Source organism: Balaenoptera musculus, chromosome 20 (genome assembly GCF_009873245.2).
Source record: "Balaenoptera musculus isolate JJ_BM4_2016_0621 chromosome 20, mBalMus1.pri.v3, whole genome shotgun sequence".
In the NCBI taxonomy this organism is placed as follows: Eukaryota; Metazoa; Chordata; class Mammalia; order Artiodactyla; family Balaenopteridae; genus Balaenoptera; species Balaenoptera musculus.
The window spans coordinates 8,609,404-8,636,868 of NC_045804.1; the positions used below are offsets into that span (position 1 = coordinate 8,609,404).

The 27,465-nt window shown below is 45.9% G+C and overlaps 1 pseudogene; it reads left to right on the forward strand.

Moving 5' to 3' along the window:
• LOC118886612 lies at nucleotides 1-27,198 on the forward strand (annotated as a pseudogene).
• The last annotated feature ends 267 nt before the right edge of the window (nucleotides 27,199-27,465 follow it).

Genomic DNA, 27,465 nt, shown 5'->3' on the forward strand with positions numbered 1-27,465 from the left:
ATGTGCACAAATCCCCTGCAGGTTTATCGGATACAGAGCCTGGAGCTGCAGGTAGGTCTGGGGTGGGACTGGGACTCTGCCTTTCTCACTAGCTCCCAGGTGCTGCCAGTCTGGGGACCACACTTTGAGGAGTGAAGGAGGGTGTTGTTAGTCGCTTTGCACATTTCTCATGGATGGATGGTGGATTTAACTGTAGTGTATGACACAAGCACAGTTGTGATTACTGGCAGTATTTATACACATTGATGTTATTCCTTTGAGCCAGCGTTCTGTATTGGGGAAGAATTTCCCAGCACAGTTTGTAGTGGTAGCAATTTCTTATAGTCTATGCCCCTGGGCCTCTTAGAGTATGTAAACTGGGTTCTATGAGGCCTCTTACTTATGCGGGTGCAGCAAGAGGCAATGATAAACACCCAAAGTCTTCCTTGCTGTTTGCTTAAAAAATCTGGAGTCACACGTTGGGGAAATATCATTCAAAACAAAATCTCCCGCCTTTCGGAGAAGCTGGGACTTTTCATCCTCAGGGCAGTGGCTGTGGAGGAGGAAGAAATTTTCCTCTGCCATTCTAGGTTCTTCTGGCTGGTCCAAGAATGAAAGTGACAGGAGACAGATTAACAGGAGAGAAATCACACAAAAGTTTAATAACATGTATACATGGGAAAGACCCAGGAAGACTGAGTAACTCGCCAAAATCGCCAAAACCCTCACCTTAAATACCATCTTCAGCTAGAGACAAAAGAGGATGCTGGGGGTAAGGGTTTGGGACTTCAAAGGGGAGGAAGGCAATTCACCTGGAGACGGGAAAGCAAATGTTTGGTGAACAAACGTTTGCTGGGCCGCAGAGACAATGTGACACAGCGTCGACTCTGACCTTCAGGCCCTGCCGAATTTCTCCATATTCTTTGCAGATACCTCTGGTGATACCTCAGGCCCTTTATCTAAATTCTTTTGGGCAGTTAAGGGGAAGGAAATAAAAACTTTGAGTCTTCTGTTTCTTAAAAGTAATCAGCCTAAATTAATCCTCATGCCAAAGAGACAACTTTTGCGGGGGGGGGGGGGGGGGGGGGGCGGCAAATTGTGTTCCTCTACAAGGTCAGAGGCTGAATTGATTACAGAGAAAGGGCTGAGAAGGAGGGTCCAGGGGTTCAGAGAACACAGAGGGAGCCGGGGGCCTGGAGTGCGTGGTGAGAGCTGGGGTGTGTGGGAGTGGGTGTAGGGAGCAGCTACGGTGCTGAGACCGATGTCAGGCAAGAGAAGCTAAAAAGTGTTCTTTAGGGTAACTTTGTGGCACCCACTCAGTGCAGGTTTGTCAGAGTTAGCAAATAAAAATACAGGACACACAGTGAAATTTCAGACAAACAATGATTTTTTTTTTAGTATAAGTCAGTCCTAAATATTATACAGGCCATGCCTATACTATAGAAATGTGTTATCTGAAATTCAAACTATGGCTGGCGGTTCTTCATTTTTTCTGTCAACCATCATTCAGTGAAACCCAAATGATTTGTCAACGCCCCCTTTAAGGATGCTTTTGGCTTCGTCACTAGGCTGAACGGGCTCTGACTGGGCCGGAGACTGTCTTTGATCCTGTTCACCCCCTCAGGACATTTATGACTCCATCTTGAACAAAAGGGGGGACTGAGCTCCTGAAAAACAGCGATGGTTCAGAAACACCCCCTCCACCCATTTTGTGTTTCTGGTGACAGATTTAATGCCACGGAGTTAAAGCAGACTTATCCATGTCCCCCCGCCCGCCACCGCCCCGTTTGCCTGTGTCAAGGTCTGTCACGCACCCTCCAGTTTCCCCTTCTGGCCCCATAAGTGATGAACTGAACAGCTTGTCCCATTGATCAGTGGGAACAAAGTGCTCGTTAGTGTGACTTTGGTTAAGTCTCCCTTCCTCTCCCAGGCCCCTGAACTTTGGGGTGAGCCCAGCTAAAACCTTCTCTGACCTCCTCTCCCACCCAGCCACCCTTCCCTCCACTTGCGCCCAACCTGCTTTTTTTTTTTTTTAAAGCCTATTTTTAAAAAATTAATTAATTAATTTATTTATGGCTGTGTTGGGTCTTCGTTTCTGTGCGAGGGCTTTCTCTAGTTGCGGCAGGTGGGGGCCAGTTTTCATTGCGGTGCGCGGGCCTCTCACTGTCGCGTTCTCTCTTGTTGCGGAGCACAGGCTCCAGACGCGCAGGCTCAGTAGTTGTGGCTCACGGGCCTAGTTGCTCCGCGGCATGTGGAATCTTCCCAGACCATGGCTCGAACCCGTGTCCCCTGCATTGGCAGGCAGATTCTCAACCACTGCGCCACCAGGGAAGCCCCGTGTGCTTTACTCTTTGAGGGGGTCTTTCCTCAGCCAGCTGGTCTGTCCCAGGGCTGTGGTGACTGTCTTGTTCACCCCTCTGTCCCCAGTGCCTGGCACAGTGCCTGAGGGTGCAGTCCATGTTTGTGAGTGACAAGCGGGCACTAACCTGGGATCCTGGGCAGGAGCTGGCCCTCACTGAGCCCATGTCCCCCTCGTAACATGAGAGGCTCAGGGAGGTGACATCTGCAAAGCGCATAGGACCTACTGGGCCTGTAATAAATTATACTTACCATCCTCTTTCCATTATATAGTATCTACTTTTCTCTTTTCATCATATTGTATAATATGTTCTTTTTAGAGAACATTCAAATTAACCTCAAAAGGACTGAATGAGGGTAAGTTTATGACAAAGATTCTTTGCTTGACCGAACTTTACTCAGACTCCTGGACCTTCCCTTAGGCCCATCTGTGCACCTCCCTGTAAAATCTAGTTTTAGCAAGAGCCCCGCTGGGTCAGTTTAAACCCTAACCCCCCACTCCCGATAACTTATCAGGTTCCTCTCCCTCCACCATCCCCCAGGTGATGTCTGAAGCCCCCTAGCTTGCCTTCACCAAGAATCCTGTTAGGTCACTTCAGCCAGAACCCCCTTTACTCCTGATGTTTCCTCTTAGTAATTTTCCATAAGTTTCCACTTGCCCACACTGTATCCCGAGTTGAGTCCAGTCTCTCTCCCCCACTGTAAAATCTCATTGCAGTGGTCCCATTCCCACTGTGATAGTCTGGAATCAGTTCTCCTTACCATCTCTAACAAGGATTTTGAGTATTTTTTTTTCTAACATTTAACAGTAAAGACGTGAACTCCAGTGTCAGGGAGGAAAAATGTTTCTTCTACCTTCTTAGGTCTGTTAATTGGGGGCCTGCAAAAGACAGTTTAGCAAAAGAAAAGACAGATTTTTAAAATTCACACAGGTCTGCAGGAGTTTATGAAAAATGTGATTCAAGGAGGTGGTTAGAATTGGGGGCTTATAAACCATCTTAATAAGGGAAGTGGCACGGGAGGGGAAGAAGGACAATTATGGGAAAGCAAAGGATTTTTAGGAAAGATAAATGGCGCTTTAGGAGAATAGATGGGAGTTATGGTAGTTTTATGTCTGTTTGGGGAATTTTCATCTGGGTGTGGGTGTCTCTCCAGAGAGAGGAGTCTTCCCAAGTTGTGATCCCAGCCTGGGGAGAGGATTTGTGACTGTTGAATTATTTTGGGAAGTTCTGCTTTTAGGCCTATAAGGGGGAGTTCAGAAAATAAAACAATAACAAAACTCTTATTCTGGATCCGTTCACCTGCCTTTGTCTTTTCTAATTTTGGTACAAATCAAGGAAATCACCCTCTACTTCCCTCTTCCCAAGTAAGAGGAAATTGAAATGACTCAGATCTGCTCTAGAGGCAGGAGGTGTCAGGCTCGGGGCCCCAGTCCTGAGTGTCCCCTTGCTCTGACCTCACCTCTGACATCTGACACGCCCGTGAGTCCTTGTGTGACAACAGAGTTCCACTCTGCGCAAGGCCAGGGACTTGTGCGTCACCTAAAAGTTCATTTGTTCCCCTAGGCATGCAATTTACCATCAGGGAATTGCTTACGAAATGGGGGGAAACAGCTGCTCCGTGTGCGGTTTTAATGACTTCAGATTCTGGGGCAGGGATGAAGAATCTTATTTATTCAGACAACCACGCTGTAGACACACAGGGGAAGGAACCAAGACCTATGACCCTAAAATAGCTTCCACCTAAGGACCACCTAGCCCACGTCGGACAACAGGCTCAGCGTGGCACCTGCATCTCATTTACTCCTGGGAACAGGTTTCTGAAGCCGGACGATTCTTTTCTCTACTTCGTAGAGAGAGAGGGCCAGGGACGCAGGGACAGCCCGGCAGGCAGCTGGTGAACTTGGAGCTTGAAGGTGGGCCGTACCCAGCTCCCACCGCCATGCAAAGTAAAGAGAGAGTCTCATTCATTTGGTTTTAAGCCAACAAAATATAAAAGTATTAACAGTATTTTAAGTACAAAATATCTATTATATATCAATATTTCCATTTTCTGTTAGGCCCAGTTAACGAAGCCGAAGCCGTAGAAGGAGAGAGAGAGGGAGGTTGACTGAGTCCAAGAGACAGGAAAAGAGGAGTGGACACTGTGAGGACCAGACCAGTACACCCTCCCCTCTGCACACATGGGAACAGGGACAGGGAAGGGAGAATGAATCATGACCCTGGGCTTGCTCAGACCTGGGGTGGGGGGTGACCCCAGTGACTTAAAGGGGCTGGTCTTTTTTTTTTTTTTTTTTTTTCTTTTTGGCTGCTCTCCTTAGCTTGCGGGATCCAGGGATAGAACCCGCACCCTCACCAGTGAAAGCATGGAGCCCTAATACTGGACCGCCAAGGAATTCCCAAGGCGCTGGTCTTAGCTCTTGCTGACATCCGGGCTTATTCCACAGTGCTTCTAAAGGTTTTACACACGCAAACGTTCAGGTTGTTGTTTAAGCTTTACCTTGGAGCCCACTAGCTCTGCCAACGACACCCAAAAGTCCCTTTGACAAAGGGCCTTTGCTGCTGGGTTCCATTCCACAACCTCTGCACAGGACAATTTGGGGTTGACATTTCTGTCATTGTCTTCTACCCTTTCCACCCCACATACTCCTGCAGGTAAAGGAAACAGGGGCCCAGAGGGAGGGGACCCGGTTTTATAAGATGATTTATAGAAACGTGACATTTCATGTTCTGAATGATGTTTCATCTCAGTTCTGCTAAAACCATGGTCATCTCAAGAAAAAACTCCTGATGACACAGGAGTAAAGGATGTTTAATCAGATTTTCTAACTGCCTCCCTCTGAAAGGAACAAACCGAAACTAACTGTTAAAGGTCTACTTTTTTTCTTTTTTTTTTTCCTGGGCCGCGCCATGCGGCATGCTGGATTTTACTTCCCTGACCAGGGATCGAACCTGTGCCCCCTGCAGTGGAAGGACGGAGTCTTAACCACTGGACGCCAGGGAAGTCCCTTAAGGTCTACTTTCTATCTCCCTTCTGTACCGTTTGTTTTTTGTGCCTGGCATTGGAAGCATGTACTGTTCCATATAGTCTAAAAGGAACAAAATAATCCACAAGTGCTTAGTACTTACTCATTTTCAGTCATCAGAGCCCCCAGTTTCACTCCAGTCGAACAGATTGTTATCTACTACATTAACTAAATGGAGAAAATGCCAATATCCTATATGCACATTTTTGGAAAGCGGCGTCATAATTTGTCAGCCTGCAAACATTTTCCTTGGAATACTCTGGGCTCCCCTGTGCTTCTCGATTCCGTGCTTTCTGTGCAAACAACATAATAGTTGGAACCAACTGCAGGACAACTGCTTCGCTTTAACTTTTGCTGTGTTACCCAGAATAGAGGTGCGGACTTATTCACTGAGGAACATTCTTTCCTGTCTAGAACATGAGGCTCTGAACAGTGGCTCTTTGGCTGGAGTAATTAGACAGTTGACTGAGCTCCAGGAGGTTGCTGGGTTGCAGGGAGAGGAAGTGGCCGGTATCGTTGGACTGTAAGAAAACAATTGTTTCAGCGGGGACGGTCCTCAGTGTCCTCCAGAGAGCCTGGGTCTTGCAGGGATCAGTTAAGGAAGTGACTCTGGGAAAAGGGTGATAATGACGTGTGAGGACTCAGCTAGAAGGCTGTGTGGGGGAGGATTTTCATCCCTGGTCCACCTGCCTCTATGAATAAAAGAAGCCTGATGCATCTTTGATATTTAATTCTTAAAATTATCCCCAAACTGGAAGCAACCATACACAAAAGGGGGAAACTGATTAAACTAATGATGGTCCAGCAGTACGGTGGAAAGGTGCTTATGATAATTTAATGAGTGAGGAAGAAAACAGGTTTCAGCATACTGCATGATTCCACTTATAGCCACAAAGCCCCAGATCAGGCAAAAGTAATTCTATGGTGATAGAGATCAGCAAACTGGTTATTTGGGGGAGACGTATATGTGCTGAGCAGAGGAAAGGGAGCTTTGGGGACAGGAAATGCTCCTTATCTTGATTCACAGGGCTGTTAATTGAGTGTCTGCATGTGTGAAAACAGATCTAAAATTTGTGCTTTTCAGTATGTGTAAGCTATACCTCAATAAAAGAGAAAACATTGTGTGCATACCATGTGGTTTCATTTATAAAGTTCATGAGCAGGAAAGCTAGGCTATGTGTAGAAGTCAAGAGGGGATTGCCTTTGGGGAGGGGGTGACTGGGAACAGAATGCGGGGGCTTCCGGGGGGCAATCGTGTTAGAGTTCTTGACTGGGGCTGTAGCCACACAGGTGTTTTCTCTTTGTGATCGTCCAGCTGTATGCTGGGGATGTGTGATTCTCTGTTTCGTTGCTGTACTTCAATAAAAGATTACCTGAAAATATTATGTACAGTATGGTCCTATTTTGGGGGGTTCAAAATACACATGCAAAGAAAAAAACCTGGGTGGAGGGGCACTGTATTCATTTCCTGTAGCTGCTGTGACAAGTTACCACAAAGTTAGTGGCCTAAAGCAACACAAATGTATTGCCTTACAGTCCTGGAGGTCAGAAGTGTGACTGAGGTCTCACTGAGCTGAAATCAAGCCGAAGGCAGGACCCTTGTGCTTACATTGGGCCACTTGGGTAACCCAGGCTAATCTCCCTTTTTTCTCTGATTAGCACCCTTAATTCCATCTGCAGCTTTCATTCTGCTTTGCCATGTGATCTAACATATTCACAGGTTCTGGTTTTAGATGTGGATATCTTTGGGGGCCATCCTTCTGCCAACCACAAGCGTACAATACAAAGTTAAGAATGCTAATTTCCTTATCTGTATCTTCAGAAGTTTTCCTGAAAATACACATATTGCTTCTGAGATGAGAAGAATTAAATCTCAGTTGTCTATACGGATGGTGTCTTTCCAAGGTGTGGTCAGCCTCCTGGCCAGGACAGTCCTGGGCAGGTAATAGTGTACCCAAGATGTCAATGTTCTAAAGGACGAAATGAAAAGCACTATATATATATATATATATATATATATATATATATATATATAAAATATGTATATTTATATACTTATATATATAAATATATATATATAATTATATACACATATAAATATATATATATAACCTTGCTGTACACCTAAAACGTTGTAAATCAACTATACTTCCATTTAAAAAAAAGAAGGGCTTCCCTGGTGGCGCAGTGGTTGAGAATCTGCCTGCCAATGCAGGGGACACGGGTTCGAGCCCTGGTCTGGGAAGATCCCACATGCTGCAGAGCAACTGGGCCCGTGAGCCACAACTACTGAGCCTGCGCGTCTGGAGCCTGTGCTCCACAACAAGAGAGGCCACGATAGTGGGAGGCCCGCGCACCGCGATGAAGAGTGGCCCCCGCTCGCCGCAACCAGAGAAAGCCCTTGCACAGAAATGAAGACCCAACACAGCTAAAAATAATAAATAAATAAATAAATAAATTTTAAAAAAGAAGAAATAATAAATAAGAAGAAAGAAAAAAGCACCTAAGCCTTGAGCAGATCACTGCCCTTGGAGACTCTCTGTTCCTTCCAGGCACGCAGAGTAATCTTCTTAACCAGAAAAACAGGTTTTCTGCTTAAAATTTTGATCAAACTTTAAAGTTGAAAATTTGACGTGAAAGGATGCTTTACTATGGAATTTTGAAAATATGGGAAACAAGCAAATTACATTTTGGGGATGGAGTATTGGATACTTGCCAGGGGTACCTTAACATTCCTTTCCGCAGGGGGTTGCGTGGTCACCTTCCCAGGGTCTGTGAGCGGTAGCACGTCTTCTGCCCACAGAACCGTTGAGAGTGTGAAGTTGGCATGGGTTTCTTCCAAGTCACCCCTTTGCCTTCCTTGCCAGCCCTCCTCTCTTGGGTATTTTCTGGGTCACAGGCTGAATGCACCCCAAAACGCATCTGCAGCCACAGACTCGATAAAGAACAAGTTAAGAAATGCCAACCGAGATAAGTTTGTCTCCCTGATCACCTGCCCCTGAAATACTGCCAGTCTGAGGTTATCACCGCCTTTGGGACAAACAACAATTCACAAGTGAAGAAGACCCTTAAGGCTTCATGCTTCCCAAGGAGTTACACCTGAGACACGAGTTCTTACTGCGTCTTAATGTGTCTTCTGCCATAGTTGCTCCCAACTCTGATACAATAAACACAGCCTCTTACCCTACTCACAGGCCTAACATACTCCCAGGCACACGCCTTCTGGTCTCAGGAGAGAGATCCCGGCTGCTAAATGTGGGTGCAAATAAGATCAGTAAAGGTCGCCCTGGGTGGAAAAGAGATGCAAAAGCCCAGCCTGCCGCCTCTGCCTAAGTGACATCTTTTTCACGACACTATTTGTGTGGCCACCTGGGTATCTGTGATAAAAGTCATTATCCTAGAGATCCTAGGAGCCACTCCCGCACCCCCATCCCTCATGATTCAAGAGTCAGGCACAAACTTCAAACAAAACATGGGGTCCCCGGAGCATCTTCTGGAGGCTCAAGGGCATCAGCTGCAGAATCACAGGTCCTCTCAGTTCGCAGGCACAGAGCTGTACTCTTGTTTTATCTTTAGCTACTTATTTTATTTTATTGATTGATTTTTTTTTTTTTAGAAATTCACGTTCTTTTATTTATTTATTTATTTATTTATGACTGTGTTGTGTCTTCGTTTCTGTGCGAGGGCTTTCTCTAGTTGTGGCAAGTGGGGACCACTCTTCATCGCGGTGCGCGGGCCTCTCACCATCGCGGCCTCTCTTGTTGCGGAGCACAGGCTCCAGATGCGCAGGCTCAGTAATTGTGGCTCACGGGCCTAGTTGCTCCGCGGCATGTGGGATCTTCCCAGACCAGAGCTCGAACCCGTGTCCCCTGCATTGGCAGGCAGATTCTCAACCACTGCGCCACCAGGGAAGCCCTGATTTATTTTTTAATTTTTATTTTATATTGGGGTATAGTTGATTTGTTAATGCTGTACACTTTGTGCTGTACACTATAGTTGATTTGTTAATGCTGTACACTTTGTGTACAGCAAAGTGATTCAGTTATACACATACATGTATCTATTCTTTTTCAAAATCTTTTCTCATTTAGGTTATTACATAATATTGAGCAGAGTTTTAGCCACTTATTTTAATCATTCACTCCAGAAGACTGCCCCCTGCCAGCTCCTTTCTGGGTCTGACCCTCCACCAGTTTCAAATGAACTGGTAAACTCAAATGTGGGGTCTTTACACCGGGAACAGTCAGGCTGAGAGCATCTGCAGATGCTGTTTGTCCTTTGCGTTTGCCGGTGGCAGCTAAGTTTGGGCTCAAGGTGTTTTCACCAACGACTCCACTTGTTTCAGGCCCTTTTGGGATCAGACAGACCCTTGCTCTTGGCTGGGGGTGGGAGAAGCGGTTCTTGGGGCCTTCACTCTGGGTGGCTAAAGCCCTTCTCTGATGCCACCCACCTCCAAGTAAAGGGACATTTTGCTCTGACTACCCCGTGAGCTACTGCAACCAAAGCAGCGTGTTCTCTTGCTTTTACAACCCAGAAAACAAATCACTGTCTCCTAAATGAAAAGGAACAAAATCAGCAACGGGAGAGGTCGTGGGAGATGTTTTCCAAGGATCTAAGAGTACTTGTCAGAATCAAGCAACACTTATATTTAAAATCCTCTTTAACAAGGCCTGTTTTGAAGTCAGTTCATTGTGTGGTAAAGAAAATGAAAAGAAAGGAGTGAAAAGTTTTGACTCACGTATTTTGAAATGTTACAAAAATTCGCTTGGCTGTTTCGGGCTCTGGCTGCTGGATGGGATGTTTGAGGGGTCTCTATCCAAGGCGTTGTCTTATGAGAGCTTTAATAATGGTGTGAACAAAACCAGATCCAGAACCCAGAGGATGGAGGAATGAATTCTGACCTTTACATCTGATGGATGGGATGGGATTTCAGAGGGCAGAGATGGGGAAAAGAGACATTCCAGGTGGAAGAAGCTCAAAGTCCTAGAGAGGCGTGTGGTCCTGGGACAGCAAGTCCTCAGATGGCACCATGGACCAGGTTTTCAGCCCTTGGCTCCTGGGACACAGCAAAACTAAAATCTCATATTTTTATCATTGTTTCCATATTGTCCTTTACGAGTTTGAAAACTAGCATAGGCATACATTTGCTTAAAAGTCAGGAGTTTTGACTTGGGATTTGAAAGGACGTTTTTATCAGTAATGGCATGTTCGAACAATCTTAGAATTTCACAGACTTTTCCACAGAGGAGGTGCCCGGCAGGATACTCAGTAGCCTACTGTAGAATTTCTCACCCCACCTCATCTCGAATGCTGTGGGTGTGATGGGAGCTGGTCTGCGGGTAGGAGGAATTTTTGGAACGTGATTCCAGGCCAACACCCCATCTTTACAAAATTAAATCTTGAGCATCCTTTTCTTTTGCCACAGTTGGTTATCTCTGGGTCTGTGGAATGTCATCTAGCCAACAGTCTCCAGTCTTTATTTTCTGCAGTAAATGCTACTGAAATAATCTCTATGCAAAGGCACTTCTTGGGTGCATGTAGAAACCCAACCAACATCTTCGCAAAAGACTGGTAATTTTAAAAGCCCTAAGCTATTGTCATCAGCTGAATGAATGTTTTGACAGCCTAATGGTGGTCGATGTGCTCTATAGCTTTTACACAGAGCTGATGGATTAGAGAGTAACTTCAAGATCAAGCCCTAGATGAGAATTTTCCCCATGGAGTTGGCCTGTCACCAACAGATTGCCCAAGAAAACTCAGCCCCCTATTGGCACTGGCCACCTCTTGCAGGAAGACACATTCGGAAGGGCTGAGGGATTAGAAAGTCCTACATCCCAGTGGATTGGAGGGAAAGGGTTTAGTTTGGGGGCATCAGATCTTTGAGACTCCCTTAAGGCTATCACCCAGTCCTTCCCCCTTCATTCTCATCACTCTAGGTGAGAATCTTTGTAGAGCGGGGAATGATTTGGCTTTTTACAATGGGCCCTGAAACAACCCAGCATGGGGAGAAGACTCTACAAACAAGACCAGCCCCACAGATGGCCAGCACCCCCTGCACAAGCCTAGTTCTGACATTCTCTTGAACTATGACCTTAGGCTTGGAGGCCAGCAGCAAGGTGACCATTTCACCTTGGTCAGCTCCAGGGTCAACTGGATGTCAGGAACCATTTGATTTTTCCAGTCTGGCCATACTGCCTAGGCCAACAGGTCTCCCTGGCTTAGTTTGATCACCCCAATGCCCCAGAAGCTGGGGGTATGTGGCCACTTAGAGCCATTGAGGATGGGTACAACAGACAGCTCTTTAGAAGGGTTTGGAAAAGCTGCTTCTCCCTATTCTTTCTTCAACCTAAAGCCCTCTTACCCAGGCTGGCTCTCAGGGGGTCCACACCTACAAAGCGGTGTTGTCTCCCTCCTTCTCCTTAAGGATTACAAATCAGTGATCTTAAAATTTATCACCCACTTCCCTGGCAGTCCAGTAGTTAAGACTCCGAGCTTCCACTGCAGGGGGCAAGGGTTCGATCACTGGCTGGGGAACTAAGATCCCACATGCTGTGTGGCATGGCCACAAAAAAAAAAAATTTATCACCCATAGATTAAGAACAAGGACCTACTGTATAGCACAGGGAACTATATTCACTATCTTGAAATAACCTATAATGGAAAAGAATCTGAAAAAGAATATATATATATATGTATAACTGAATCACTTTGCTATACACTGAAACGAACACAACACTGTACATTAACTATACTTCAATTAAAAAATTAAATTAAATTAAAATAAAAATTTATCACCCAACCAGGTCACTTCTGAGAGTGAAAGGGGACGTTATTGATAATTCTCTTGAGTCCCTAGGCATCAATTGAGACTATCTCAGGCCAACAGGGATGTCTGATGCCCTAATTATAAAGGATGGAGAAGGGAAGGAATGTGACTAATTAATGAGGCCTATTAATCTCCACCCATGTAGGACTGTCCTTTGAGCCCCACGCATTTCCGAGTGACAAAAGACACTTTTCTGTTACGTAATAACATCCCGGGCGCCACCAAGTCCAAAGGGTAACAAAGGACAGAGCATTTCCAGTTGCCCGTCCAGGAATGCCATTTAACAGAAGGAGAGCCCTGGGCCCAGCCAGAAAAGTTCATGCTTTCCTAAAGTCAAGGTTATAACCATGCAGCGTGGAAGGCTTCTTCCCGTAATTGTTCTAGTGTTTGTGCAGGCACACATGCACCTAGAAGCTGCCATCTATATTTAGCTGCCATTAGCATCGTCTCTGCACAGCATTCCTATCTTATTATGCAGGGAGCACAGGCTTTGACTGGCAATGTAATACCAGGGGGTTTAGAACAAGAAAGAAATAACTAGTATCTTCCAGTAACCATCCCATCATCTTCAACAAGATGAAGGAAGCCCTGGCTTTGCTGCCTTCCTAAGCAGGGTCCCAAGAGCTACCCCTGCATGCAGCGACGGGGGAAGAAAAATAGTCTAGATGATCACTAGGCCGCCTTTCCTTAGGGGTTATGAGTGAATTTCAGGCTTCTGTCCTACCCAGGAACAAATACCTGCTTCTTTCAGGAGTTGAAAGGATGACTCTCAAATCACTGCATCAGCTGGAGGAAAACCTCACAAAGGAGCTGGTATCCCTGTGGGAGAGCAGTCTGCGTTGTTGTCGAGGATGCCAGCTCTCTGGCAGGACAAGAGGCAGCATTTCTTTTTATCTGCCCGTCAGAAAAACGAGTCAATATTCGATGAAATCGTTTATGATAAGTGAATGCAAAATATCATCTACAATCGCAGACAATGAATAGTGTCTTCATCTATAAGAAGAGGGCCGCAGTCTGGCTTGTCTCGAAGGGCTGTTACACTCCAGCAGTTCACACTCCTATCATGTGTGGAATCCCTGGATTACATCAGCCAGCCTGTGCTCACACCTACCGGCTCTCATCTCTCTGGGAGCAAAGGCTGTAATTATTAGAAAAATCAGAGCCTGTACAAATATGTTCTGATCCAGTTTTCCAGAGAAAAGGCAGCAGCTTAAAAAAGCAGGAACAGGAATTCCCTGGCAGTCCGGTGGTTAAGACTCCACACTTCCAATGCAGGGGCCATGGGTTTGATCCCTGGTCGGGGAACTAAGATCCCACATGCTGTGGGCGCGGCCAAAAAAAAAAAAAAGCAGGAAAAATTTCACGACTCTGATCATGAGGACTTTTTTAAAAAAATAAATTTATTTATTTTATTTTATTTATTTTTGGATATGTTGGGTCTTCGTTGCTGCATGCGGGCTTTCTCTAGTTGTGGCGAGCGGGGGCTACACTTCATTGCGGTGTGCGGGCTTCTCATTGTGGTGGCTTCCCTTGTTGTGGAGCACGGGCTCTAGGCACGCAGGCTTCAGTAGTTGCGGCATGCGGGCTCAGTAGTTGCGGTGCAGGGGCTCTAGAGCACAGGCTCAGTAGTTGTGGTGCACATGCTTAGCTGCTCTGTGGCATGTGGGATCTTCCTGGACCAGGGCTCGAACCAGTGTCCCCTGCATTGGCAGGTGGATTCTTAACCACTGCGCTACCAGGGAAGTCCCTGATCATGAGAACTTTTACACGCTGCTCTGACCCTCAGGCTGCATTTGCCCTTACTCATAATATTCTCCTTCACTGCACCGAAAACAATTTCAACTCATTTGTTATACTGCCCAAAATGTCATGAATCGGAGATTAGAGTTGACAAATGTAGGGAAGGAAAAAGTTTTCTTTGACTCTCTTAGGGTCCCTGGCTGGGTCTGAAAATTAAACTGACAAAGATGGATGAACAGGAGAAAAGCATACAAATGTATGTAATATCAATTTTATGTGTCATGGGAACCTTCCTACAGAAATGAAGACCCAAAGAAACAGTAAAACCTGAGTATTTCTTGCTAGGTTTGATGGGGTGGACAGTCGTGGAGGAATATGATAGGTCAAAGAGTATGAAGTGAGTGTAGCAAACTGGTGGAAACTTTGCAAGGCCCATTTGGATTCTTCCTGGTGTCCCTTTGTCTTAGGAGGTAAGGATGCTCCTTTCCTCTGGGTCTAGGGTGGGCACCTCTTCCATAAGGGTTTTATGACCTGTTTCAGGGGAGAAGGAGGGGAAGGTCAGTGTGAACTTCCTGCTTCTGCCATTTTCTCAAACTCCTTCAGCTTAAAATATTTAATATACCAAGGGGCAGTATTGCGGGGGAGCATGTCCTGAACCCCACAACCCAAGCATCTTCTTAAAAGTGCAAGTTGAAGGACCCGTTAAACACTGTCCCTAGGGATGGATGTTGAATCACCTGGCTTTGCCTCTCACATATGAGCTCAGCCAAGGATGTAACTGGAGCATCTCACAATGCCATCTCCGAGGAACAAGGACGGAGGTACAGCACTTCTGAGCATGTGTCCTTGGCCTGCTCCCCACCCAGAATCTGAGGCTGCCCCCAAGGTTTTGAGACTTCTCTCCACATACTGACCATAATCAGATTTCCAGACTGTAGGTATCCCCTTTCTAATGCAGAAATATAAAACCTACTGGGGTTCAGATGTGCGATTTAGATTCAACTAATCACATGCTCCTGCAGGGGATTCTGACTCAGGACTGACACGTGGAGACAGAGACAGGAAACAGGGCATCATTTTGTTGGCATGGATCGTGGCAGAGGGAGCCCGGTTCTGGAGACCAAGCAGACTTGGCAGCTTCCTGATCCTGGTGAGGTGGCAGCTCCCTTGGTGAGCCAGGGTGACTCGGGGAGTCAGTTGTTCCTGGAAGCCTGCCTAGTGCTTGCGGCCCCAGTCTGCCCAGCAATTCCGTGAGCCCTCTGGCCCTTCAGAAACCCCCTCTGGCTTGAGCTAGCTAGAATGGATCCTATTGTCTGCTACTAAGAACCCCCTGGCTAATACAGATGGAGTAAAGACAGCTGGGGGTGGTGCGGTGGGATGGGGGGGTGGGAAGAGACGTTCAGGATGTAGTAGAAGAGTCCAGAAAGGGAAATGGGAAGTTGGCAAATATTTTGAATAATGGCTACCATTTATTGCGTCTGTACCACGTGCATTATCTCCAACCCTTACAACTCTGTTAGGCATTACTATGCCCATTTTACAGCTGCGAAAATAGGCTCAGAATGGTTAAGGGACCTGCCCAAGGTCACAAAGCCTTCCACAGTGAATTAGGACTTTGAACCCAGATCCTTTGTGCTCAAGGCCCTGGATCTCTCCACTTTGTTCCTCTGCCCAGGCCAGCCCTGCTTGCAGAAAGGAGGGGAAACTCCTTCCCCCGTTCCTTTTACTCCTCCCGGCTTCCGGCTCTCACAGCCCAGACGTTCTGCTAGTCTGAGTCACACTACAGTTTACCTGTGTATGGGCTCAAGAGGTTAGGTGAGCAATTCATCCTTCAGGAACACCAATTACATTAGAAAACACTGACATTGTGGGGGAAATTTCCATAATAGATGACAAACTGCCAAGAGTCCGTCACTGAGGGGCTGGGGTTACAGTGGCTATTTCTGTATTCAACTGTTGTTCTCTCTGAATTTTTTACAAAAAGCAAGTGTATGCCTTCTGTAGTTATATATCACAATTAGCACCACCAACAGGTGATGGAAGAGCAACAAAACATAAATTATGGTTGTGACTGGATGGTGGGAGGATTGGTGATTTTTATTTTCCTCTTTATGCATTTCTGCATTTCAACACGTTTCTAAAACAAGTGTGGGCTCAGGTTGCTTTTAGCGACAAGGAACAGAAAACCCTTCCTCAAGCTGGACTGCACAATGCGGACATTGACAAGGGCACATGACGGGAAGTCTAGCAGGAAGGGGAGCCCCAGGCACGGCGGCGACGTGTCACCAAAGACCTGCTCTGCTCCCTCCACCTCTACTCTCTGTGGCCCCAGGACCCCCCCCATCCCCATCAAAGGCCACTTCCCCTCGTGGGCACAGCACAGGTGTCGCAGTCCCAGGAAGCAGAGTGGACACAGCAGTGCCCAGACACAGAAATAGGCTGTCTTTTTCGGTGTCTCCTTTTTAGATGGCAGGAGCCCTTCCGGAACCCGCTAGCAGACTTCCCTGTGGGTCTCATTGATCAGAACTGGGTTACATGCCCACTCCTAAATCAGTCCCTGGGAGAAGGGGGGATGCCTTAGATTTACCTGGTCTGCCTGCCAGAGCTGGGGCAGGGTCAGCTTCCCCTGGAGTTCCGCCGCCCCCGCATGTGAAGGAGGGTGGGCACCTGAGCAGAGTCCGGCCTTGGGAAGGAAGACATGGGCAGTGGATGCCGTGTAGACAGTCTGCTGTAGCGTATATTATTTTATAATTTAAAAAATTACATTGATATTTAAAAATTTTAAATCACCCTTGTTGTGGTTGGAACCACAGGTGAGAGCTTTGGCAGGAGCTGTGTCCATGGGTCCCCTCTGTTTATGAAACCTTTCTGCTCCTTCATGGAAAATGATCACGGTCTAAGCTGGAACAAAAGCCTTCTTTTTCTGCTTCAGGGTATTGTTTTATCTCTGGGAACATCAAGAGCCGAACAAGTCCCAGCTGGCAGTCATGGGGCCTGAATTTCCTCAGGTATGTCTATCAGTTGGGTCACAGGGCTCCCTGCCTTGGCTAATAAAATTCCTTTCTTGAGGTGTTAGGGCTCAAAATTAAGTTTTATCGTGTCCCTAACCACGAAGAGCGCTAAGCTTTTATCGGACATCATTTGATGCAGACTTCTCAAACATCTAAAAATTTTTTAAAATTTATTTTATTGAAGTATGGTTGATTTACAATGTTGTGTTAATTTCTGCTGTACAGCAAAGTGATTCTGTGACACAGTATATACATTCTTCTTCATATTCTTTTCCATTATGGTTTAATCACAAGATATTGAATACAGTTCCCAGTGCTATACAGTAGGACCTTACTGTTTATCCGTTCTATATATAATAGTTTGCATCTGCTAACCCCAAACTTCCAGACTATCCCTCCCCCACCTCCTCTCCCCCTTGGCAACCATAAGTGTGTTCTCTATGTCTGTGAGGCTGTTTCTGTTTCATAGATAAGTTCATTTGTGTCATATTTTAGATTCCACGTATAAGTGATATCATATGGTATTTGTCTTTCTCTTTCTGACCTACTTCACTTAGTATGATAATCTCTAGGTCCATGCATGTTGCTGCAAATGGCATTATCTCATTCTTTTTTATGGCTGAGTAATATTCTATCATATATATATGTATCATATCTTCTTTATCCATTCATGAGACTTCTTAAACATTTAAGGGCTTGGCCAAGATGAATGAAATGGTTTTGAAGATGTCTTGGATCCCAGCATTGCAAATGGGAGGGTGGGGGTAAAAGGAGCCACTTGGAGGTACGTCGGGTTTTCCTGCATCCATAAATTTTCTCAGCATCACTTTCAGCAAGTTTGAACCAGCTGCAGAGAAATCATCGGTTTCTTTCAGGCTGTTGTACAGTTGCTAAACTGTGTAATGCAAAGGATGCAGAAACTAAGACAGAGGGTTCAGTGTCTTCCATCAGAGAGCAAGCTTTGCTTTGTATCGAGACCCCAGTTGGCCTCGTAGTGTTTGCTGCTGGGACATAAAAATAAGTGGATTTAAAGAAAAAGAAAGGGGAATAAAACCTTTCTATTATTTTCACCAAGTTAAGGGTACCTTTAATTTCATTCAGCATTCTCAAACTTGAACTTAATCAGGGTTTTTTGGCCTCCATTATGTCATGTGCCAGGCGCTTGGGAACTCCATTATTATAAATCTCAGAACAATTAGCGGATGAAAGAATAAATGGAACATTAAAAAGTCACACAGGTTATTGCCACTTGCTATTTAAAGAATGTATGAGTCAAGCCTATTTGACTGCAACACAGAGGTCATATGGAAATATCTTAAGGCCAGATACGTTCCCGGTTTGCAAGCTCAGCAGAATGTCCGGGGACTCGCCGGTGTGTCTGTCCATCAGGTGCTCCCACACTGCCAGTCGGATGCCACCTGGGCATCCACATGCCTATGTGCTTAGGGGTGATGGGCATTTCACCACGACACCTGGGCGTTCAGGTCTTGAACCTGGTGAGTTGGAAGAAAGAACAAAAAGGAGAAACAATGAGTTTAACCTCTGCAGAGAGAGGTTAATGCAACGGAAACACTCACGTGAGTGTTGGAGTCAAACAGTGTTAGGGTCACATTCTCTGCCCTGGAAGTCACTGTGTGTGTCTTGGTGTCCCCACCTGTAAAATGGGCTCTTATGAGGATCCCTGCCTAGCGGCCGGCCAATACAGTCAGTGTGCAGCAGAGGGGGCTGTTATTAAACCATAACTAACTTAACTAGGGTACCATATTCAGTTACCATATGGGGTGAGAGGCACCACCCACTGCCTCCAAAGATCCGAATTCTCTGTGGGGATTAAGTAGGCCTCCTTGTGCCTCAGTTTCCCTGGGTGTAGAATGAGCACAGGTTGCCAGCATCACAGGAGTTCCTGGAAGGCTCCCCCGAGCTGCCAAGAGGCTGGTCCTCAGAGAAGCCCTTTGTGTGCCCGAGCGGGTCCCGGGAGACGAGCTCCTCTGCAGATGCACGTGGTGAGCCTCTGAGCAAGGCCCGCCCACTGCGGAGGCTGCCCTGGGAGCCAAGCAGGGTCTTTTTTGTTTGTTTGTTTTTAATTGTTATTTATTTATTTATTTATTTATTTATTTGGCTGTGTTGAGTCTTCGTTGCTCCGCGCGGGTTTTTTCTAGTCGCGGTGAGCGGGGGCTGCTCTTCATTGCCGTGTGCGGGCTTCTCATTGCAGTGGCTTCTCTTGTTGCAGAGCATGGGCTCTAGAGCGCAGGCTCAGTAGTTGTGCCTTGTGGGCTTAGCTGCTCCGCGGCATGTGGGATCTTCCCTGACCAGGGTTCGAACCCGTGTCCCCTGCACTGGCAGGCGGATTTTTAACCACTGCGCCACCAGGGAAGTCCCGAGAGCAGGGTCTTTGTTCTCTGGCTCTTTCAGAGCCCGGGCCCTAAAGTGGACTGTAGGCCCGCCTTGGCCTTCTTTTGGCCTCACTTTCCTTAAAGCCACGCTTGTTGGAGGTCAGGCAAGAGCACGTGCCCTCGGAGTCCTGGAGGACCCCCATGGGTTGCAAGCACCTTCTCACCTTCAGGCTGAACCGGTGATGCAGTGAAAGGGGAGCGTGCAGGAAGTGCCCCCTTCCCTCCAACCGGACTTCGGTTCTAACCAACTGTAGAGGGTGGAATGGGGGTTGCCCCCAAAAGATGTGTCCAAGTCCTAACCCCAGGTAGCTGGGAACATGGCCTTATTTGGAAATAGGGTCTTTGCAGATACAGTTAAGTTGAGGATCTGGAGGGGAGAGGAGCTCGTTGTGGATTTGGGGGGCGGGGCCCTAAATCCAAAGACTGGTGTCCTTATAGAGAAAGAACATTCAGAGACACACAGGGAAAAGGCAGATGCAGAGACTAGAGGACATGAATGCAGCCCTAAGACATGGGATGCCTGGGGCCCGAGAAGCTGGAAGAGGCAGGAAGTGACCTCCCCTAGAGCCTCAGGAGGGAGCACGGCTCTGCCAGCACCTTGATTTTTCCTCCAGAACTGTGAGAGAATAGATTTCTATTGTTTTAAGCCACCTGGTTTGTGGCAATTTGTTACAGCAGTCCCAGGAAACTAACACACCAGCCCCAGGTGCTTCCTGAGCCTAGGTGGTAAACCTGCTGAGTAAAGTTCAGAGGTGTAGCTTGTGTCCCTGGGGGTAAGGAGTGAGGGCGAGCAGGCTCTTGGTTTTGCATCAGAGTGTTGCACGTTTCTGGGGAGCGGCAGAAGGTTGGCTGGTGTCCTGGAGGCAGCCGAGGGTCACTCTTTGGCAGGAGCACAGTACTTGTCAGAGGTCACGGAGGGAGTAAAGCTGGCAGGCACTTCCCTTTTAGGATCAGTTATGCATTCACACTTGGGTGTTTGCTCCAGTGAGCTTTGTGAATTTGGAGGGTGGCAGGGACTGTTGTATCCAGCTAAGCAAGATGACCGTCTCTGCAGGCATCCCCTGATCCCTTCAAGTCCTATGTAGCTCGTAATTATGGAAAGTGGTTTACCAAGAAAGACCCCGTATTGTTTCAGCATGTCTGTGGTTACAGCCATTCAAGTGAGGACGGATCTTTTGAACAACACTCTTCATATTATTTTTCCGTTTGGGGGAAATTTAAGATGGGGGAAGGACTTATCTAAATAATAGAGGATGATGCCGGTAACCAACCACAGGGGTAGGCAGGAGAATAATCTATGCTTAGAGAACATTCCGGAGGCAGAGCTGTGTAGGATGCCTGGCTGTGGGAAGCATTTACATACAGCCTAACCATTTCCAAAGCGTTTTCACAAATATTTTCTTATCTCAGCTTAGCAACCTTGTGAGATACATTTTTCTGACACCAAATCCCGTCAACTTCCGACTTTAGAAAACTTGTTTTGTTTTGTTTTGTTTCCCTTTAGAAAAGAAAAATCCTAAAAGCTGCTTTGGGCTACTGAGGGGGCCCAATCAGGCACACAGGCCCTGCCATGGTGGGAAGGGAGGGGAGATGGAATTTTCAGCAGGTGTGAAATGAGCAGATGTGTGATTCTCAGCAGGAGGTCACAGAATATTCTGGAGGCAGAGCTGTAAGATGCCTGGCTGTGGGATGCACCCCAAATAAACACTCCCCCCACAGACAAAAAGTGGTTGGGGGGATAGGCGATTTGGGGGTCTGACGTGGCCCTGTCTTTCACCCACGTCAAGGAGGAAGCGGGGGAGCTCTGGGCTCCGACGGGTCCTGTCCATCTCTTCCCTGTGCAGTCCAGTCTCTGCCCACAGAACTGAGGTGGAGGATATTCTCGTCCATATTTAGCCTTGGGAAAATTGCTTTACTAATTGAATTTGGGGCGCTCTGCTTATCCTCACCAGGTCACCCCTTGTTCTGTGGCCTGTGGTCTGTCCCTTGTTAGCGCTCCTTTCCGTGTGCGAGGCCACCCCACCCTACCTGGTGTGACCCAAGGTGGAGTAGCCGGGGATGAATTGCTGACTTGCTAATCTAAGTCCCCATCTGGCCTATGAAAGCGCCACACAGCTGCACCAGGGTAGGAGAAGCAAGGACAATATTCTGTGAGAGAAACAAAGCAAAAAACAGTCTGATTGCGTTGCCTATTTTTATTCCTCTGAGCCAGAAGCTAAAAGGGCTCAGGTCATCCTTTCTTGTCCTAAATCTCATTGGATGAGTGCTATGCTTTCCAGGGCACACGGCAGCGATTCTCTTAAGCTGGGCTGCTTCCCTAAGCTTGATGTCCTCGCTTGGTGACACAGGGGACAGCACAGGGGGGTGGGGTGAGGTGCTGAGGGCACGGCTCCCAAGGACGTATCAGCTCAGTGCAGGGGGTGGAGAGACGTGTTTAACGCACACAGAATAAAGGCCTAATTGAAGACTCATCACTTCAACCCAACCAGTATTTAACAGGGTTCTGGAAAATGCCAAGCGCATAGGCAGAAGAACATGAGTGGATGTGATTCCAGGACCCAAGCAACTTACAACTGGAGGGGAGAGACAGACCCAATTCATTTACAGTCTCATTTCAGGCAGTGTGCCTTACGGTGGAAGTGTCAAGTGCTTAGACACAGAGGAGAAGAAGAGGAAAAGGAAAGGCTTTGGGGAGGGGTTACAGAGCTTAAGAGGCTGTGTGGTTGTCACTGTTTACATGTCTGTCCCATGCAGTAGGCTGAGCTCCTTGAAGGAAAATCTGTTTTTATATAGTGGATCTTCCCACACTCCTGTGCTAAATATGGTGTCTGAATAAATTACGGGGCTGAATACATTTTTGCTGAGTTAACGAAGGAATAAATAAATGAGCAGATAAAGTGGAGATGAAACTAAAATCATTCTGGACAAAGGAAAGATTTATAGAAGACCTCAGATGGCAGGCTTTGAAGCTGAAATTTATCTCTGTTGTCAGTGTTAGATTTTGAGCAAAGGAGTGAGTGTGTGTGTGTGTGTGTGTGTGTGTGTGTGTGTTTGAAAGAGAATTTTGCCAGCAGCATGGAGAGTGCCTTGGAAGAGGAAAGACTCTGAGGTGGGGAAACCAATTAAGATATGGGGAGCTTTGCCTCTCCAGGTTGAAATGAAATATTTTAGAAATATGTAAGGCTGGATGATAACTTTTGCAGATCTGGTTTCTTGGCCTGAAGTTTTCCCAGGTTGGGAATGATGCAATGGTATTAGCTCAAGACCACTGGATGACTGCCAGAGCAGGATGAAGAAATTGTGCCTGTAGGGTAACCTATATTTTTCGTACTTTTCCAGGCTGGAAACTTTGCCAGCTGGTCCATGTCAGGATAATCTGTCATGCCTTGCAAGGCTGTCTTTTACCCTTTTACTACCAAATGAGAAAGTGATCCCTTCCAGAAGTGGAAGAGACCTGACACGTCCCAGTAGCTGGCCAAAGTGCAAAGTGCAAATGCCAAGGTGGGTAGGGCTACCAGAGAATCAGAACTAGGTGTTCTCAGCACAGCCTAAATATTTCATTGACCCTGCCACTTAGTAATGTTCAAAGGGGCCATTCAGACTTACCTCCTATGTATCTCGCTGTTGTGGGGAAGAGGTTGGGTTCTGCAGGCTGAAATTTTAGCTTTAGACCGTCACTTGTCTCCCAGTGTCTTTCCTGCAATGACCCAATCCTCTTGGTGTCAACAACTTCCCATGCTTTCCTTGAGATGACTCTTCATATTGTGCTAAGATCAATGGAGAAGATGTGGTCGGAGGGACCAGTAACAGCGTCCCCAGCTCAGGTCAATCCTGTTGGGGAAGAAGTAACAGGCCACAGGGTCTGTGTCCAGGCTGTAGATGCCGCATCCTGTCGTCAGCCAGAGTGACCACCAGGAACGGCAGCTTCAGACTCAGGCTCCTAGTGGGGACTCAGCTGAGCAACACAAAGGAACCAGAGTGTCTTGCTGTGGATGCCAGAGCTTGGGAATCCTCCGTTTCCATCACAAAGACACCTGATACATGGCCTTTACACAGTATCCGGCAGGGCTTCCATCTACCAAGTAAGAGGGGACACAGACACTCCTCAAGCTAGGAACTCACTCAAGGTGTTTCGGATACTCTCATAATATGACCTTAGAGAGAGTCTGTCTGAGGAAGAGAGCAGGTGCGCAGCTGAAGACAGGAGCAGCCACGTGGTCTGTGCTGCAGCACTGTCCTTTGCTCTGCTTGTCACACACCCACTACTGCACACACACACACTGCTTCCAAGGAAGCATCATTCGAGGAAGGACATTTGATCCTCTTCAGCCTTTCTTCCTACTTGCCGGAGGTACAGGATACATCATGATGATGGCAAAGCAGCAAGACAGAAGGAACCCATGTCCCTGATGATGAGACCTGAGGCCACCTGCATCCGCATTCTGGTGGTCTTTTGGGAGCTGGCCATTGACAGTGATGGTGGAGGTGTCATTCCCACCCTGGACTCCATTCACATGCAAGGGACACAGACTTCTATCTTGTCAAGGCACTTTTACTTTGGGCTTTTGATCACTGGCAGCCAAACCTGATCCCGATATACGTCTCCACTTCCCCCTCCGTACGTGCTCATCTTTATGCCTCACACAGCATCTGACACATAATAAGAACTCCATGCACGTGTGTTAAAAGGACTGGATCTTTCTGCTTAACTCTGAAGCGTGGTGCTCAGTACTGTTTCTTATAGATTTTGGATACACACCCAATAGAACTGATTTTATTTATTTATTTATTTTTATTTTAAAATATTTATTTATTTACTTGGCTGTGCTGGGTTTTAGTTGTGGCATGAGGGATCTTTCAGTCGCGGCATCCGGGATCTTAGTTGTGGCATGCGGCATCTAGTTCCCTGACTGGGGATGGAACCCAGGCCTCCTGCATTGGGAGCGTGGAGTCTTAACCACTGGACCACCAGGGAAATCCCTAGAACTGATTGTGAAACAATCAAACATACCATAACTTATGCATCTAGATGAGTACTGTTTCCTTCAAATTACTGGCCTTGGGAATTTGTTCATGTATCTTAATGATACTACTTAAAGATACTGTTCATGTGGGAATATAAATTGGTACAGCCACTATGGAGAACAGTGAGGAGTTTCCTTAAAAAAACTAAAAATAGAGCTACCATATGATCCAGCAGTCCCACTCCTGGGCATATATCTAGAGAAAACTATAATTCCAAAAGATACATGCACCCCAACGTTCATTGCAGCTCTATTTACAATAGCCAGGACATGGAAGCAACCTAAATGTCCACTGACTGAGGAATGGATAAAGAAGATGTGGTACATATATACACAATGGAATATTACTCAGCCATAAAAAAGAATGAAATAATGCCATTTGCAGTGACATGGGTGGACCTGGAGATTGTCATACTGAGTGAAGTAAGTCAGACAGAGAAAGACAAATATCATGTGATATCACTTATATGTGGAATCTAAAAAAATGGTACAAATGGATTTATTTACAAAACAGGAATAGAGTCACAGATGTAGAAAACAAACTTATAGTTACCAAGGGGGAAAGGGGAGGGAGGGATAAATTAGGAGACTGGGATTGACATATATACGTTACTATGTATAAAATAGATAACTAATAAGAACCTACTGTACAGCACAGGGAACTCTACTCAATACTCTATAATGACCTATATGGGAAAAGAACTTTAAAAAGAGTGGATATATTTATATGTATAACTGATTCACTTTGCTGTACACCTGAAACTAACACAACATTGTAAATCAACTATACTCCAATAAAAATTAATTTTAAAAAACCCCAAAAATAAAAATTATCAGACTTTAAAATTTTGCCATATATTAAAAAAAAAGTTTGAATGTTCTAAAAAAAATAAAATAAAGATACTATTCGTAGTATGGAGGGTCCTTAAAAAGCTAAAAATAGAACTACCATATGACCTAGCAATCCCAATACTGGGCATATACCCTGAGAAAACCATAATTCAAAAAGAGTCATGTACCACAATGTTCATTGCAGCACTATTTACAATAGCCAGAACATAGAAGCAACCTAAGTGTCCATCAACAGATGAATGGATAAAGAAGATGTGGCACATACATACAATTGAATATTACTCAGCCATAAAAAGAAATGAAACTGAGTTATTTGTAGTGAGGTGGATGGACGTAGAGTCTGTCATACAGAGTGAAGTAAGTCAGAAAGACAAAAACAAATACCATATGCTAACGCATATATATGGAATCTAAAAAAAAAAAAAAAGGTTCTCATGAACCTAGGGGCAGGACAGGAATAAAGATGCAGACGTAGAGAATGGACTTGAGGACACGGGGAGGGGGAAGTATAAGCTGGGATGAAGTGAGAGAGTAGCATGGACATATATAAACTACCAAATGTAAAACAGATAGCTAGTGGGAAGTAGCTGCATAGCACAGGGAGATCAGCTCGGTGCTTTGTGACCACCTAGAGGGGTGGGATAGGGAGAGTGGGAGGGAGATGCAAGAGGGAGGGGATGTGGGGATATATGTATACGTATAGCTGATTCACTTTGTTATACAGCAGAAACTAACACAACAATGTAAAGCAATTATACTCCAATAAAGATGTTAAGATCACATGACCCAGAACTGCAAAGTGAGAGCTCTGGATCCCCCTGATCGAAAGATTGGTTCAGGGATGGGCATGTGATCCAGGTCAGGCCCTGGGATTACTGTTTGTGTATCTTATTTTCTTGAGACATTTTTCAATACCTCATTTGTGATTATGCCATGATTTGTCATCCTCAGTGGTGACAAACCATCTTTTCTGTTAAAAATATTTTCCTATAGGTAACTTCAAGCACATACAAAAGTGTACAGAGGAATATAATAAACAATGATCAATTTAGAACCAACCTTATTTCATCTAGGCCCTTCCTCCTCTCTTTCCCCATCTGGATTATTCCGACACTAATCCCAGAGATCACATCATTTCACCCCCAAATATTTCAGCGTGTATTCCTAAAAAGAGAAGTCTTCTTTAAGAGATATCAATATTAGCCATAATACCATTATCCCACCTAAACAATTAATAATAATGTTTTATTTATTTATTTTTTATTGACGTATAGTTGATTTACAATGTTGTGTTAATTACTGCCGTACAGCAAAGTGATTCAGTTATACATATATATACCTTTTTAAAAATATTTTTTTCCATTATGGTTTATCCCAGGATATTGCATAGTTCTCTGTGCTATAGTCGGACCTCGTTGTTTGTCAAAAATAATTTATTAATTGTTAATAATGTTTAAGCTTCCCTGTTTCATAAAAGTTTCTTTTACTATTTTATTAAAATCAAGATGGAAATAAAGTTCATATATTGCAATTGGTTGCTACCTCAAGCATCTGGGTTTTCTTTTTTTTTTTAGAAATTTTAATTGAAGGGCGGGCACCACGGTGGAGGAGTTGCTTTCAGGAGTGTGGCAGGCAACCAACTTCAGGGAGCAATTCTCCCACTTAGAGCGCGAGAAGCAATGGAAGGTCCACATGGAATTCATCCTGTGTCACCTGTCCGACTACCGCGACCCACCCAACATCTACTGCTGCCTGGCCAGCTGCTGTCCCTCTCCATGGTCTGAGCCAACCACTTCTTCCTGGGTTGCAGTTACAACAAAGACCTTTTAGACAACGTGATGGAAATGTCTGATGGCGTTGAAGTGGCAGACCAGTCCTAGTTTACTACCAGAAGTGAATTAATGAAAAAGCATCAAAGCTAAGGCAGAAGGTTCATCACATTTTCATCATCAGCTGCAGACTGGGACAGGAGGCTGGCATGAATGCCGACATTGACAACAATGGCTCTCTTAAGCTCTTGGTATCACCAACCTGTAGGAAAGAGGCATTGGAATGGAAGAAAATCTTGTCTAGATTGGCGTTTTAAAAAGTCTCATTCTGGGACGGCCCTGGTGGTCCAGTGGGTAAGACTCTATGCTTCCAATGCAGGGGGCCTGGGTTCGATCTCTGGTCGGGGAACTAGATCCCACATGCATGCTGCAACTAAGAGTCTGCATGCTGCCACTAAAGATCCCGCATGCCACAACGAAGATTCCGT